This window comes from Drosophila erecta, unplaced genomic scaffold, assembly GCF_003286155.1.
Source record: "Drosophila erecta strain 14021-0224.00,06,07 unplaced genomic scaffold, DereRS2 tig00000000-arrow-pilon, whole genome shotgun sequence".
Taxonomy (NCBI): Eukaryota; Metazoa; Arthropoda; class Insecta; order Diptera; family Drosophilidae; genus Drosophila; species Drosophila erecta.
In genome coordinates this window covers 22,076,390-22,093,293 of record NW_020825194.1, presented here as the reverse complement: position 1 = coordinate 22,093,293, position 16,904 = coordinate 22,076,390, and positions in this window count along the sequence as shown.

Here is a 16,904-nt window from a genome sequence, read left to right as displayed (position 1 = left end):
CATGGCTTTCTTCATAAAGCATATTTAGTGTGTAATGTGCGTTGTCCCCGAAACAAAGTTTCCGTTTCACGAGCATATTTATTTTTCGGTAAGCTGCAATTTTCAGGTGTTAGCCGAGAGCTTCCAGCCAACTGGCCAACGCAGGGAACTGAATTCAGCTCAACCCTTTCATTAAAGAGGGAACCAAAATGATATATTTAATCCGTTCGGTCGTTGGGTCAGTGAAGCGTATGTCTCGGAGCCACGGCGACAATGACAGCGAATGATAAACCTGATATGGAACACACTTAAGGGCTCAACTTGGGTAATCTGCAGTTTGCTCGAGTAGAAACAGCAGCTAAAGCAGCGCCAACTGAAGAACCACGCAACCAAAATGAAAACTGCAGATCGGAGGGGTATAAGGTCTGCATGGAGTGGTATGGTATATCGCCGGAGATCGCAGATCGTTTCCAGTCGTGCAGGTGGATTTCTCAAGTGGCTGCGTCCGCTTTCTGGACTCCGTCTCCCTCTGTATCCCGCTTCCCGTCTCGGCACATCTCTCTGCGTCAGCTGATTCTTGGGCAACTCGCAACTTCTCGGAGGTAATAGATACATCTGTGTTCGCCTCATTCTTGGTTTGAAGTGAGGCAAGTGCATCTAAGAATAAAGGGTTGTCTTGAGGACTGCCAGATGTTATTCAAGAAGCCCGATAGAAATAAACTGCTCTAACATCTCTAGTGAACCTGAAAATAGTTCAAACTGTAACTATATATATATTACTTAAATTATTAGTATATTCATTTATTGAATTTTAAAATGCAATTTTTCTGCAATGATTATTTGCAAAGCGAAGAAGATACAATTTGGAATCTACAAATCTTAATAAGATATACGAATACTATTTTGTTCAAGATACTTTTCTTATAAATATATATGAAAAATGCTTTATTTGTGGTAAATCAATTCCATCGCTTTGAAATCGGAACCAAGACGGAATCCTTAATTTAGATTGACAGATTTATGCCCAAAATCCTGCATACGTTCCTCCTTAGCGCTATCCGAATGAGATATCCATAAAAACGTCTCCTAAAAATCACCAAAAAAGCAGTAAATGCCAGTTCAGCGGTGACACGAGTCACAGGATCCAAAAGTTGGTGGCATTATGCATGCTTGCTTAAGAATTTCCACGGAGATCCTTGAGGAGTTTCCTGCATGGCGACTGCAACAGTAGGGGGAATTGCAATTGTGTGTGGTGTCAAAAGTCGCACAGCAATCCATCAATTTAACAGCCATGGAAAATCAACACAATGCCAAGCAATTGTATGAAATATGTCAGTCAAAGGAAGAAAAAATAACTCGGCGCAGGACAAAGGACACAGTAGTCGTCACAGTTTGGGGTGGAAGTAAGAAATGCCAATGCGAATAAGAAAAAGAAACAGAATGATTTCCTTTTCCTTTGACTTCTTGGCTTCTCTTCAGGGGGGGAAAGATGCCACAAAGGAAATACTACATTTACACGGAAATGTGTGTCCTTTGTGGCATGTTGAGCAATGTTAGCACACAGTAGTTCGGCAAACTTTAAGCTGTTCAAACATTTAGCCAGAGCAGCTGGCTCCAGTGTCAACAAACTCTCAGTGTGCTCGGTTTTTGGTTTTTCCATCTTTTTTTTATCTGTCTATGCCCCAACGCGTGCCATATGCCCGGGCATCCAGAATGTCAACTGCAGTCTGTGTAATTGAAAACCGATCGCTGCACGCTGCTCATTTATTTATGCATGCCCCAAAACCGAAAATCAATTTTCAACCTGCTGCTGCTGACCAGATTTTGATTGGCTTCGCGGCCCAAAAGGCAAAACAAAGGCACAGTAAAATAAAACCAAAACCTTTTTTCTGGGCAGCCGGTGACCATCAGGCTTCATTTCGCGTCTGCCTCCCATTTTTTCGTACTTGCTTTAGTTTTTTGTAGTTTTTCGTGTGTGGCATGAACGAGCGACAACATGCCGCAAACATTCCACGCGATACATTTAAGCAGTAAAACTTAAGCTGCTCCTTAAAATAATGTTTCGCCACGCTCTCTTTGAATGCATATAATTTTCTTAATGCCGATTAAATATTATGGTGGGTTAAATTAAGGCGGGCAGAAACCCGTTTTAAAACCGAGGTATTTAGGGTAACTTAAAGTATGATTGCTTTTTGTCGTGTTTCGTTGCATTTTAGGAATATAGCTCATATTCACATTAAAATAGGAATAAGTCGAGTAAGTCGCAGAGAGTATCTGATAGCCGTGACTCAGTGAAGCGCATTTTTTTGCAGTTCAGGGCGCGTCCAAAATGTTCTTGGTACATCGACAAGAAAACTGAAAAAACACCCATTTTCCCATTTCTCTATAAACAATTTAAAATAAAAATCATTGCTACTGCTCATTAGCCTTTCAGACATTGGCTGTTTTGCATAAAAATCGTACATAGAATGCAGATACGAATACCAATAAGCTAGACAAATTCGATGGAAATCGCCAGTGGGTGTTGTAATTATTTGAACGCTTTTAAATCGTTGGCTGTTAGCCAATTCTCTGAAAATCATATCTTAGTCAGGGCATGATTGGAATAAGGATTTCTATGAAAATTGGCAAAGCAAAATAACCGATTATTATCATCAACGCAGATACCATAATGTACAGATCCTTTTCTAGAAAAAGGATGCATGGCCTGGCTGTGTTGTGATTGCCACCATTTTAGAGGAAACCCAGAGCAGCTGCCAGGTCAGGAACAGAACAAAAGTAAATCTCTCCTGAATGCTAAAAAAAGAAGAAATCCATTTGGGCTAGTGCAGCCTGTTGCACTAGGGATGCTGCTGATCCTCCGGCTCTATCCAAGTACCTGCTGCGACCACCAACTGCCAGCCCTCGGAGATTGGTTTCATTTGTTGCACATCCCTACTACCTACTGGAATATTGAAATACCGAAATCCCCTTGGCAATCTGTTGCTCTTGCACATGTCTCCGATTCCCGTCGAGCGTAAAAAAAGGCGGCGGACCGAATTCGATGCCCGGCAAGGTGTTCCACTGGCCCTCCAAAGATTTGGAGTGATTTTCGTTTTCGCGGAATGCTCGATGGAATGAAGGAAAATTCCAGCACATGCTGCTGCATTTGCAGGGGAAACCTCTATGGGAAATCGCTGTAACGAGAGTGGTTGCTGTGGATGCAGTAAGGACTCAAGGTGTTCTTGGGTTTGAAGTGGATTTCCCTAGGAACTCCTCTAAATTTCCAAAAACATGAAACTTCAAAGATACATGTGGGTTTTCATGATGGCAAAATGTTCCTAAGTTCTGGGTATCTAAGTGACAATCAAGCTTTCCTTTCTAAGGAAACCAATAACAGCTTTATGCAGTTTTAAATTATTTTATAATAACTTTACAAACTGAACATATGTATATATGCACACTTCTTTTATTCTTTTGCGTACATTTGTACACTTATCAATTTTTCTTTGATAAATCGCCAATCTTGTAAGTCTGGTTGCCGTGGTCGTGGCCGCCCACCACCTGCTAATAAAGTTGTCATTTCTGCACGATTGAGCGGTTAGGCAAACATTTGCGAGCGGCTGCGCAGGGGAACCCCCCATGAGACAGCACGTAGAGCAAAATGGCCAACAATTACCGGCAGCAGCGTAGTGGCCAGAGCCAAAGTTGGCTGTAACAAGCAAGTGGCGCTCTATAATCATAGGCCCAACATGGATCTCCATCGAGATGGAGATCGAGATGGAGTGGTCCGCACTGGCACTCTAAATCAATTAGCAGGTGCATCAAAAGTGTTGAAAACTGGAGCAGGCGATGGATAGAGAAGTAAAGTAAGTTCCATGGGAAAGTGAGGTGCAACATGTCCGTCTCACTGCCAACTGACATTGAAGGCTAATCAGCATGCAAATAATGTTGCCGCCCCTCTGCCTCGAGATTAAAAGCCATGTGGCAAGCCATGTATAGCCACCGTGAAGTGAAACATTGGGCGATGATGGCGGCTCCGGGGCCCGGGCTCTACGTGATGGAGCTGTGTGGCAAACCAGTTACAGTTTCCGAGATTGCCCAGTTTGCCGAGTGAAATGAATTTGTTAACACCTAGCCAAAACGAGGCAGGCGTGCCACGCCAGCCGGCGATAATTAAGTATGCGTCACGTTGAAAATCTGAAGGAGCTCCTTCTCGTTCGGATTATTTGCCCGACCCATTAGCGAACAGGCGCAGTATTTTGGTGTAATTACGCCTTGTCCTCCCCTCGGACACGATGTCTTCATTAGGACAAGTGTACTGGCCATCATCGTAATTGTAATGTCAATGGCATTGTTATTGTTATGATTGCGGCCCCAACTAGTTTGTTTGTTTGTCCCCTTGATTGGCATTCACTTGCCACATTCAGATCGAGATCTCCGGGAAAACTGTAGCAGCAGGTTTTTCACTTTTATTTATGATGAAGATGTCAATCGCGGCTGAGTGGTCCGTCAGTGTCGGCATTTGTTTGGCTTACCAATTCGCTTCTACCACTAACTGGGCTGTCAGCATTTCAGCATTGGAGCAGCTCTAGTTGCTGAGGGACGCCTTTTTTTAGTTTTGCGCCTGGGAAAGTTTCCCCACACATGCAGACATCAAAGGGGGAGAGTTGGGAAAGTTATAGACTCGTTAGCGAAATCTTCGGTGAGAATTAGGTTGGGGCAAATGAGGAAACGATTTGTAAATGCAACCCACAAACACATATTTATTCATATTATTACTACGCCATTTTGTGTGTGATAACAATAAATGTTCTTAGTTTAGTATAATTATTATTAAACCAAAGAAATATTACTTTTAAAAGCTAGCCCCTTAAAATGCCAACAGAAGTTGTTGAACTCCCTACACTCATTACGCCCAATTTCCCTCCTCCCTAAGTAAGCATTTCCGAAATGCAAAACATCAGCGATAAACAACAACTTTTACGACCGAATTTCATTGAACGTTGCCACAAATTGAGGAGGCGAGACGCAGACGGCGGCTGGCTACCTTGGCTCACACACACACGTGTGCCGACTGCCAAATCAGAGTCAGTCCCGGCCGCAAAAACGGTAGTCCAGAAAGCATCTTGGCCAAGAGAAGGAGCTGCGTACGTGTCAGCAAGCCAAAGCCACCAAGCACCACCGAGCACCACCATCGCACTCACGAACTCGGCTGTGCCGGGGCGGGCGATTGTCACCATTACCATTACCATTATTACCATTACCATTACCATTACCTCTTCCACTACCACTGCGATCAGGGAGACGGGCGGGTGACCCGGGTTTCGGGCTCAGACCGGGAGCTCGTCTGCAGCTCCAAAACTCCCGTCCGATTCGGGCGTGCGGCTATTTGATGTCAAAATAATTGTTAAGCGGCGAGCAGTCCCAATTCGTAATACCCTTTGAAATCGGTATTTTTGAAAAACCAGAAATATAGCAATAAAAAAATTCATTACGCTTTTAATGCGAAATTTATCATAAGCGCACTCAGTTAAATATGGCTAGCAAAAAGATAGATTATCTACAGCGGATCGTAACTAAAATAAATAAAAAGTTAATGCATTGGATGTCAAACTCAGATTTGTTCCTAAATAAATGTTTGCACTTTTTCAAAGGGCATTTGCGCTTCGTCCTTGGCAATACACCTGGAATTCCATTTTATTTATTTTATTTTGATTGTATTTTGGAAGAGCTTCGTCAGCCTGGTTAGCCAGTAGATATTTACGAGTAGCTGTTGCACTGGAAACGTGACAAGCTTATGAAGATTTATGGGGTTCAGGAGGCAGGCGAAGACGGCGGCATTCGACATTGTCGCCATTTCCATTCTCACGATCGGTGTTCGATCGACAGTTCTTTATGGACTCCCCACTACCCACTACCCACTACCCACTCCCCATAGCCGCCCACTTCCCCTAGGCCACCGTGCTCCACTGGGCCCCAACAAATTTTGTGGATTCGCTTAATTTAAGTACAATGTACGTGTTATCACTGGTCGGTCGGGCATTGATTTTTAATTTGTTCATTAAAAGGCCATAATCACGCCCTGTCGCAGGATCGCTTCCCAGCCTCGAAACGGATGACTCGCTGGCTGGCTTTGTATACTAATTTGATTGCGGCAAAATATGGCACATTGAATTCACCAATTTATGTTTATTCCTTGCGCATAAATAGATGCCATCTTTGGGCTTGTTACATTTAATTTCGGCACTCGCATTTAATCAGGCATGCAGTTGGGGTTTTTGGCGCAATAAATTCGCATCGGGCATTTCAATGGCCTGAACTGCTCCATTTTCGTGCGCTTTTGGCCAAATGCAAATGGCCAGATTGTGATGGGCATGCAAATCGCTCCAAAGTGGCGCTGGCGATGGGCTGAGTCAGCTCTGCGATAATTGGGAGTCATCAGTTGACTTTTATTACGGATGTTCGTCAAATGCACAAGTCTTCGCTAGGCATTACTACGAATATGGTTAATCATGCCTGACTGATTCATATTCACCTAAATACGTTTAATCAGAGTCAAACCAAATGGCTTTCCTGCCTAGTACTTATCTAGGTAATGAGAAATGGTTCCATATTGATTCCAGCAGTTGCCTGATGCCGCCTTTTGCTGTGATTACCTCCAGCTACTCACCTTCCTGCTTACCCGCACATTCAATCAGAATCGAAATCTTCCCACATGTCGGCAGATTCGATTGCCGTTAGGACTTAGCATATTTCCCAGCCAGCGGCGGTGCATCAGGGACCGTCCTCATTAGGCATGCACAGCGGCTTGGCGGACACATGTTTGACATTATCAAACCGCAGCATCCTCCTTTGAGCCATGCTTAATGCTCTTCGCACATGCCGGGCTCAAAAAACAAAAAAAAACCATACCGACTGCTGGATGGGAGCAGTAAAAATGGAAATAAATTCAGAAACAGGCCGGGAACAGTTGTGATTTCGGGAGTGCAGGCACAACTGTTGCACAGAACTGGAATCGGAGGTTTGGGACTGCTGTTATTTCCGCTTTCAGATTTCTGTTTTTCGCATTCTCGTTCTTATATTTCTGGTTTTGTTTTCGTTCTGGCGGCCAGAACCGCGGCCCTCGCTTCCGCATCCTTGCCACGAGGATCTCCGGATCCTTGGAACGCATCTGTCGTTGCCAGTGACAGGTACACCGAGTTTTTCACTCGGTACCTACGCATCTTTTGTGCGGCGATCCGAATCGGAATCGTTCGCTTCCTATTTCCTTTTTGCTTCATTTTTTGCCAAACCGGAAGTTTTTGTGTCTTTGGCAAACTCTAATCATTAGGGGATCACGGATCTCGGCAAATTACAACGGGCGGGTCACAGATTTTCCCAGGAAACTATCGGTTACAGGTTCAGAAAGGTTGCGAACAGGTCTACTACCTTCCGAATTTTCTTTTCTGCAAATTTGCATTTTCGGACGGAAGTCGTTTGCTCTTTTCCGAAGGAAAGATGACACCCACAAGTATTTGTTTACGAATACCCTTATAATTGGATGGGAGTATTGGATTAGGGGCATTACAAGGATGTGCAAGGAAATTTATGTAAAATACGAAAGAACAAAGGCGATTATCGCTAACGAAAGAGGCGCAAAAAATATTTCGGAGAAGGATGTGATGATGTATTTTACTCTGAACTACTCTGGACATTGTTTCGAATAAAATACGTGCCCAGTTGAAATACTGCAAAAAGAAGCGAAAGAAAAATAAATATATTTATAAGATTCCCTATCTTTGCAAGCAAAAATAATACGGCACAAAACTTATTGAAATACAAGTACCTGTATTTTATATTCATACTTATACAATTCTCAGTATTAGTTATCTAAAGCTTGCTAGTTGTATAAGGCCCCATACAAAGTAATCAATTTTATCTTCATGTCTTCATTTCGTCTCCTTAAAATATAAGTAAGCAACGTCCCGAGAAGCAACAATTGAAATCAAGATAAGCCGAGCAACAGGATAAAGCTGCAGGACAGCCATAAAGTAGGGACACAATGCATGGAGAATTATGCTATAAATTATACAATGCACATGCAACATTTTAAACGCCGGCTGCCTGGGCCGGCTGCTGGCCAGGACGAAATCGTGAGCAGGACAATGGGGCAGGACTACCTGCCATGCTCCTCGCCTCTTCCTTGAACCTGCCGATGGTTATCGCCGGTTTAAAGCGTCTCAAATGAGTCCAGCCAGCGTCTTCCTTTCTGTTGGCAGCGTGACGAGCGATTAGAGATTAGGACTTGGACAAGGACGAAACTACAGGACATGGTCAGACCGGACCGAGGCTGGATACGCCTAAATGTGTGTTTTTTCACCTGAGCGTTTCCATAAAAAGGAAAACAAATTTCTTGCTGATGTCGATCAGCTCAGACATTAAGAAAATTCTTTTGAATCGCACTGGGACACAATTGATTTTTTTCTTGACCAATTGGAGTTCATTTTGAATTAATTGATAAGAAATTGATAGGTTATGATCCATGAAAAGTGTATACCTTGATGTTTAAGGACCCCTTTAATAGCGATAAGGTGTTATTCTTGGAATGAACTCTTGGTTTCCCTTGACAAAAGGATCTAGTGATGTGGAGTGCAAATATGTAAGTGCTTCAATTTATATTATAATTTTTAATAAATACAAATTAGTTGAGGCAAGCAATAAGTTACAATAATAGTTTACATTTCTGAGAACAAAATACTGTATTTATCTTGTGCAAGAACTTGTAGATAGTAACATTTCCTTAACTAAATAACCAAAAGTAAAATATTGTATGAATAGTGGCCCTGGTTTAAATTTAGATTCGGCATACTCCACTCCTTCATAAGACGAAATGGTGAACCGATTCGCAACCCAAGCCCTTTAAAACCATCTGCCAAAACAATTTCCCCTATTTAATCGAGATCCAAACAGTTGCAAAATTGTCAAAGGCCATTGAGCAAATACCGGCACCGTATCGAAATTTAGACAACAATGAAAGGATTGCCCAGGACTACAGGATAATCCTGGCATTGTGCGATAGGTTTGCGTCAAACGGTGGCAATTGTCAACTGGCACAACGAAAGGATTGCCAGGAGCCAAATATTGTCAAAAACTGAATTGAAATATAAAATGGAGAGGTGGAGCGCAGACATCTGCTGGCGGAGGACATTATGTGGGCGCAGGACAATATGTTAATTGGCGGCAGCTGAGCCGCAGGAAATAGACTAAAAAATATTAAATCATTTTTTCCCCATTCTCCGTACTTACTGGCCACTTTTTTTGTTAGTTCCATTTTGGGACTACGCACGCTCCAAGGATGAAATGACAGGACAGGACGATCATTGCCAGTGACAGCTGCCTTCGGAGGAAGGAGCACATGCCGCACATGCAACTAAAGCAGGATACGCATATCCTGCGTGTGCCTTACCAAATTGAGAGATTTTTTCTATTAAAAAACAACGAGGTTTTTCGTAGGCGGGGAAGGACACGCGCTCCGCTTGACCTTGACATTGTTCCTAGATGACAGGCGAGTCCTTTCTCGAGGACTGTACAAAATAATGAGCGCAATGCTGAGCACATGTACAGCCTGCTCCGCTGCTCCATTCACTGGGAGCAAAATATATAAAGAATAAAAGATATAAAGCTTTCCAAGATATAAATTGCACATATTATTCTAGATTCCATAAACATTAAACAAACGTTAAATTGTAATAAAATATTAAGTGCGAATAAAATATGTGTTCTAATTCAGATATTAATTAAGATACATAGTATTTTTTAGGGCTAAGGAATAATAATACGATCTCCTAATTCGTAGAATTTCCCATTTGCCTTCGAAATATTTTCCTCAGTGCACACTGCGTTCTTTAATGTTACTGCTTACTTTTTGTAAGTATCCTGTTCCAAGAGGTCCTGCGTGCGTACGGCAGCAACAGCAACAATACCCAGAAGACGAACAACGAGAAGACGAGGCATAAAAAGAAGAGGACAGAAAAAATTGAGCGGGGCAGATGTTTCCTCAACAGGCTGCAAGGAGCGCACATAACACCACGCATGATCAGTTCTCGTCCTTCGGGCAGCTACTTTTTAGGACTTGGAGCATTGTACTCCACGCACAACGCACAGCGCACAATGCTGGCAGACTTCTTTCTCCTTGCCATTTTCTTTTATGTTAAAAAACAAATCCTACTCCGCTGAAAGGAATCAAGGAGTCATCGTCGCAGGATAGAGCCGAGCAGCGGGGGATTATTCTAGAAAAGTGCGGGTGCCTGGAGAGCTGCAGAACTGGATGGAAGTTTACTTTCTTGCTGGCCATGCGATGATTCAATGCTTCTGGAAATAAACCATTCAAGGTTCTTATTTCATATTCAATTCAGGTGGCCACCAGTACATGCTGGTAAACTTTGGTTCATTTTAAGACATGAGTAATCGAAGTAGAGGATTCTACTTCGTCAGCAATTCGTCGTTTTGCTCTAAAATACAATTTCAAACTCTACAAATACAAAATCCCATTATCTTTATCCCATTATCTTTTGCTATATTTTAATAAACATTTTGCAACTTTCAATTGAGCTTGCTTTGCGGTAATACCCTATTTATTTATAATAAAGGGCAGATATAATTTTCTGGTATTTCATATAGACTTTTTAAGTTCCCAATGAAAAAGACTTGAATATTCCGTGCTGTGTTTTTCCTAATAATCGTATGTTTGAATTTCTAACATATATCTGAACTACTGACAAAAAATAGACAATAAGCCCCTTTTAAGAAATTCGACATAAGTTCATTACCAGCTGTATTTGTATCTAGCGCCCCCACATTGTTTGCCGATAGCAAAATATGCAACTGAATTAACTCATGGATGCGAAGGGCACAAATTGCCATCATTTACCTATATAGATATCCGCCTTTTATACAATTCGAGCCATCCATCGATCGATTGAAATATTTGCAGCTTGTCTGTGACATTTGCCGATTGTTCGATCCCGTTCAATTTTACGCAAACATGACAGGGAAATGTTTATTCTTCTGCATTGAGTATAGAAACCCTTTTGCTGAAATGCTCCAGATTGATTTGTCACATTTTATGTTTTGCACCATCGAAAGGGTAGGAGCTGTTGGTACACTTAGATTGAAGGGTTTAAATGTTGATTTCAAGTCAAGAAATACAGCTGCGTAGCTTACATTTTGAGTTGCAATATAGCTCAACTAAGATACGTGATGCTGGCCCAAATCCCTTCCGAGAACAGTTCTATTATAATGGCATAAATCCCCATCATATACCGATTCACACTCAAGCGTGATTTTTTAACGCAAGGCGAATGTGTGAATGCTTTTCCGGGTATTACCCACTCACCGCTCCTATGTTGTGCAATAGGCCAGAGTTGAGGTGAAACACATCTGTTCTGGCCACTTCATCTGACCTCGACCGAATGCAAATACCTCAGAACAGTAGGTGGGCCAAAAACAAATTATCCCTGGCGTTGGCTTTGGCCAGCAGGTTCAGTGCGTTTCCCTTTGTTTGCCGTAGTTCTCTATTTCTCTATTTGATCCTGCCTGTTGCTTTCCTTTGTTTGCAGTCTAGTCCTGGCAGCTGTCCGGCTCTTTCAGGATATTTGCATATGTGCACGCACTGTGGGTGTTTCTGGCCAAACAATGGGGCACCTCAGCATAGTCGGTATTTCACGCATCACCTGCCCGAAACTCCGACAATGGCACGTGCTTTGTGGCCAAGCTGACCTTTGGCTGGCTTAGATATTGGCAAGGATATTTGAGCCAGGACACGGAATTACCTAGTAAATCCTGCCGTATTCCTTCCTCCAGATCTACAGCTAGAGATACGCTCTAATTAGCAAGCAAATGGGTTTTTATCGTACATCTAGACGTTGTAACTGGGGATTTCGATGCTAAGGCTTCTTAGCGATCGAGAATTTAAAGCCTTCCTATTGATACTTGTTTCGACAAAGATGATCAGGGCGAATTTAAAGAAATAAATGGTCATTTTTAAGGTTAGGCTCTTTTCTCTAATAAATATTATGGACAAAATGGTTATGCTTGCCAAGGAAAACTACTAAGATAATATCTTCTAACGCACCTATTTATTCAATATACTCTTATACTTTCGATGCCAAACTACATAAAAGATTTGGTAGCTGAAATTCCTAATATATCCTGCGCTCTATCTCTGACCAGCCAACCCTGATTCAAAATTCTATTCAGCGATGCTCAGTCTTTCAACGCATTGCAATCAACAAGATGCAATAAATTTTCCTCATAAAGCCTGGCATTTTCTGCGATTCCATATTTTGACACCATTAAATGAAGATTTTTGGTTAGCCGAGCTGCGCAGACTCCGTGAGTCGTAATAAATTTTATATAAATTTGACAAAATGAGCCAAAACAATGGGCCAAGATGCAAGGACACGCTCGCCGCGTTCAACAAAACGCGCGACGACAGAGCGGTACAATGGGCTCCGAGGCACTCGAACCGGACAAAAGGCGAAGGACAAAGTACCCAGTACCCAGTACCAAGGAGCGAGTGATAAGGCCAAGAAAAGGCCGTCCAGCCAGCAGCTGGTGTCAGTCGGCGTAGTTTACGACTAAGATGAAGCCGCTGCAAGGACGATCCCTAGTACAGTCGCCGCTCCTTGCTGAGCAAAAGTATCTCAGAAGTCCAGCTGAGCACGTGCCCTGTGCTAGGCATTTGTTTCACTTAGAGAATCGGAGGTCACTGCGTCGCAGATGCCATCTCGAATCGATTCTCGGATACAGATACAGCTCAATTAAATGGCAGACTAAACCCCTTCAGGATCAGTCACACTCAGGCGAAAGAAGCATTTATTCGGCTTTTAATAGAAGCAGACCCAGGCCCTACACTCAAAACTTAATGCAACGATTACATATATCACATCAATATAAATTTCTAACAGCTGAAACTATTGAAACCTATTCAGTAATGTGCTGGTTTTCAAACGTGCCACTCCAACTTCTCTGAGTGTAGGGAAAACGTCTGCTGCTGGCTCTAGCCGGCTGGTCAAGAGCGAGGGATCCAGGACTCCAGGTGGTAAATCCCTAACCCGCCTCGATAATTGCGCCATGCCATCATTTGACTGACTTTGACTCGAACCCTTCGGCAACTGTTTTGTTTTCATATCGTTTTTTCGGTTCTTTTTTATGCTCTGGTGTCCAACCCGTTGGCATATAATTCGTTGGCATCTGTAAGCGCAAGGGTTTCGTCTTTTTCAGCCACGTTGTAGATTTTCGACATCGTCGTTCATTAGCCGACTCGAGTCCTTTCCCTCACTGCTTTTTGGCAGTTGGTCATTACGCATTCATTGGCAGATGCTCTCGAACTGCTTCCCTTTTTTATTTTCTTCGGCTAAGTATCCTTCGCAGAAGGGGCAAGCAACACCTTTGATTTGGAGCTGCTCGAAATTGAATTTGTGAGCTCAGTTAGAAGGGTTTCTTGGGTTCTGGGACGGCTTGCAGGTTGCCTCGGCGATCAGTTTCAGCTGATAACTTGCAGCCGGACCAAGAACTTGCAGCCGCCTGTCGCGTGTAAATTTGGTTAACAAAGTATCCAAGCCAAAGATTGTTCGAGATATATATTGGCCATGATCTCCGTCTCTGCAGTAGCTGCAATTTGCCGAAAGTTGTCGGCAACTTGAACAATCGAGGGAACCCGAAGGAAGAACTAACAAAGATTGGGCACACAATTACTAGGGACAGCAGGCGAATAGATATCAATATCCATATCGGTAGCCATGTCGACTCAAACAACTGCTGCTGACATATGGACAAGCCTAGAAACTGCTTGATTTTCAATGGAACTAAATTGTAACTTAGCTAGTGCACTGAGAAAAATCGCATCACAATCAGAGTAATTCGCAAAACTGATTTAGCGCATTTTCCAAGCTAAAAGGTTGGCAGTAATAGGAGTAAAATAATCAATAAAACTTACAAATCTGTTGCGAGAAAAGAAAAGTTCATATCAATGTGTATAAGTATAAAAATGCATAGTATTTACTACAACTAAGAACTAAAAACGATTCATTTTTATAAGTGTACTGCCTGGTCAAGCATCAGTGACAAGGTCCTGCCATTCGTCCTTCCAAGTGGCTTGTTCCGCCGCCGCCTGCAACGCCGCATGTGTCTGGACCCTGGCCAAAAACAAAGGCGGGCAGGACACGAATCACGGATCGGCTGTGGGTGTTGTCGGGACCAACCCACCCAGGACGCTCTGGTGTCCCGACGGTCCACCCGCCTGCCTGCCTGCCTGCCAGAATCCTGAGGTACCACGAGGCATCCTTTGGCATCCTGCGGTGCCGTTTACGATTGTCATTTTGCGGTTTTCACGTCCGTCTTTCTGGTTTTCTGCCCGTCTTTTGTTTCAGGTCTATTCTTTTTTTGCGCCAAGCGAAAATTCGTTCGTTTCGTATTAGTTTACACTAATTTATTTGCAATTGTTCGACATGTTCGCTGGCTGGGTATCGAATGCTAAACAGAAGCAGCTCGTTTTCAAAATGATTCCATTTGTAATTCGTTCCTAAATTAAGTTATCGTGTAACAAAAGAACGCAAGACGTAAGAAGTTCCAAGAAATGTTTAAGAGGAACTCAATTACAAAAACTCTAGTTAAAACGAAGTAGGAACACAAAATCAATACTTTCATTCTTGAATTATGTTTTTCTGGGGCTCATCACCTATATAGCACTGATTACAAAGCTTAAAACCATGTAGTTTTGAACACCATAAATAGGAATATTAAAAACGTAATAAATTAAATAGTAATTTAATTTTCTCTACTTTTTCTCCAAGTGGGAGGTCTCCCTTCACCTTAGTTTTGGCGCATAAATGGCGTTCTTCGCTGATTTTGATATCATTTGGACGATTATAGATGTGGCTGGAAAGTTGTGTGTGGTCAGTGGGGAGATGGATAGACGGTTAGATCGACCGGCCGAAATCCAGAGTCTGGCTGAGGAGATCACCACGTAAGAATCGTTAAAGTTGAGCCCCATTAATAGGCCGACTTGTCCGCCCGGCGGCCACTTCAAAGATCGCTGGGAAAAGTCAACGCAGTAGAGGTCAAAAGGCGGGGAGGCAAATCGTAAATGCAATAAGTATGTCATAAAGTAGCTAAATGGAAATTCTTGACTCGGACGTGACGAAAATACACGCTAGTAGAGAAGGCCCTTCGATGGCGAGAATAATAATAAGAGTTCCCTCGCCTTAAAGTGAGTGCTGTTTCTAGATGAATGCTTCCGCTAATAGACATATTGCCGGATTGCCCAGTAACCAGTAACCCTTTGGCCATTTTCAGTCCCTGTTTCCATGCTGATCTGGAAATTGTTATAAATTTGTTCCATGAATGCGCGCCACCTGAGCCAAATTAAGTTGGGCCCAAACTCGGCTAAAGCAATCTCGCTCGCTGTCCGCCGTTCGCCGTTCGCCGTTCGCTGTTTGCAGCTCGAAGCTCCCAGCTCTCCGCTTGGACAACAGCTGGCGGCACTTAGGGCCTCAAATAGCTGATCCGGAGCACCCTTTTGCAGCTCCAGTCCCGGCTATCTTTCTCCTGGCCATACTCTATGGAAAGGTAAACGAGCTTCAGCGGGCAGTTGGGCTACACCCATGCACATCTGAGTTATTGCAAATAGTATCTACAAGTAGTATCTACTGAGGATAGAGAAAATAAAGATATTCAAGGAAAAGGAGCTGCTAATAACCATAGCTAGCATAACATAAATAGTTATCCTTGAAACTAACGACTTTAATTCCTTACTAGGGCATTCAAGTGTTCGGTCTAGTGTCCCAGCATTTCCCTTGTTTTGTTTTGTTATAATTCGTGTTTAACTAATTTCGGACTATTATCGCCATCATTATTATCATTAAATGTGGAAATTGTTGTTATTGCTGGCGCGCATGCGCATTGGCAATTTCACACAGTCCGAGTTTAAGTTTGAGTTTGAGACTCGGACTCAGTTTGATCAGAGAGTCAGGTTGCTGTCAGACACCAACTGTTGTCTCTGGAAGAGATCGGGATGTGATGTGGATGTGGATGTGGATGTGGATGTGGCCGAAGACCCGGTTGTGGGATGGGGCTCTCTGTGGCACCGACTTGCCTTGCCGCTGGGGTTGCCTTCGGGGTCAGGCCGGCAACGTTTTGCGCCTGTTACGAGCTTTTCAGCAATATGTTCTATTTTTCACTCTGCTGTTTGCGTTTTTTCATTTTTCATTTTCCATTTATCTTTCCCCTCGTTGCTGCACAAAACGATTAGCCGTAAAGTAATTTGGAGCCGGTAAGATTGCCAGGGGTCGCTCTTCTTCCCTCAATTGAGGTGTTCCGATGGCTGCTCCAATCATTTAGCCAAACTTGCAGTTAGGCATCTGGAGGTTTATCTGAGAATCCTTGCTGCTCATCATCGTGCCATTACCAAAGTAAGTTTTCTAAAGTTGTTGGAATTTATTAGGGCTGTAGCAAAATCGACATGCCAAACTCACATCTTTCGTACCAACTGTACTTCATAAGTTGTTCCCATCCATTGCTACTTTCCCTACTGTCCCAAATCGCTATCAAACTTCGGGAAATGTTCATATTATTATCATGTTTCCTCAGCTGCCAGCTGATCTCACATTATGCTTAGCCATTATCTAGATATCCATATCAAAGTGCAAGATGCAAACACTTAGCCAACCACTCAAGCGATCGATCGAAGATCCACTTCAGAGAATTCAAAGGGAAATTGAAATATTACATGATGGATAACCAATCAGGCGATTATCCTTGTAATTATGGATGGACTACTGCACAGTATTTCTTATCGGGCGCTGATCGACCACAAAATGCAATAAACAGAAGGCTAGAAATTGACAGGCAGTCAGTCAGTCAGTCAGTCAGTCGGACACAAAGGGCCAAGGAATCTAATGTGA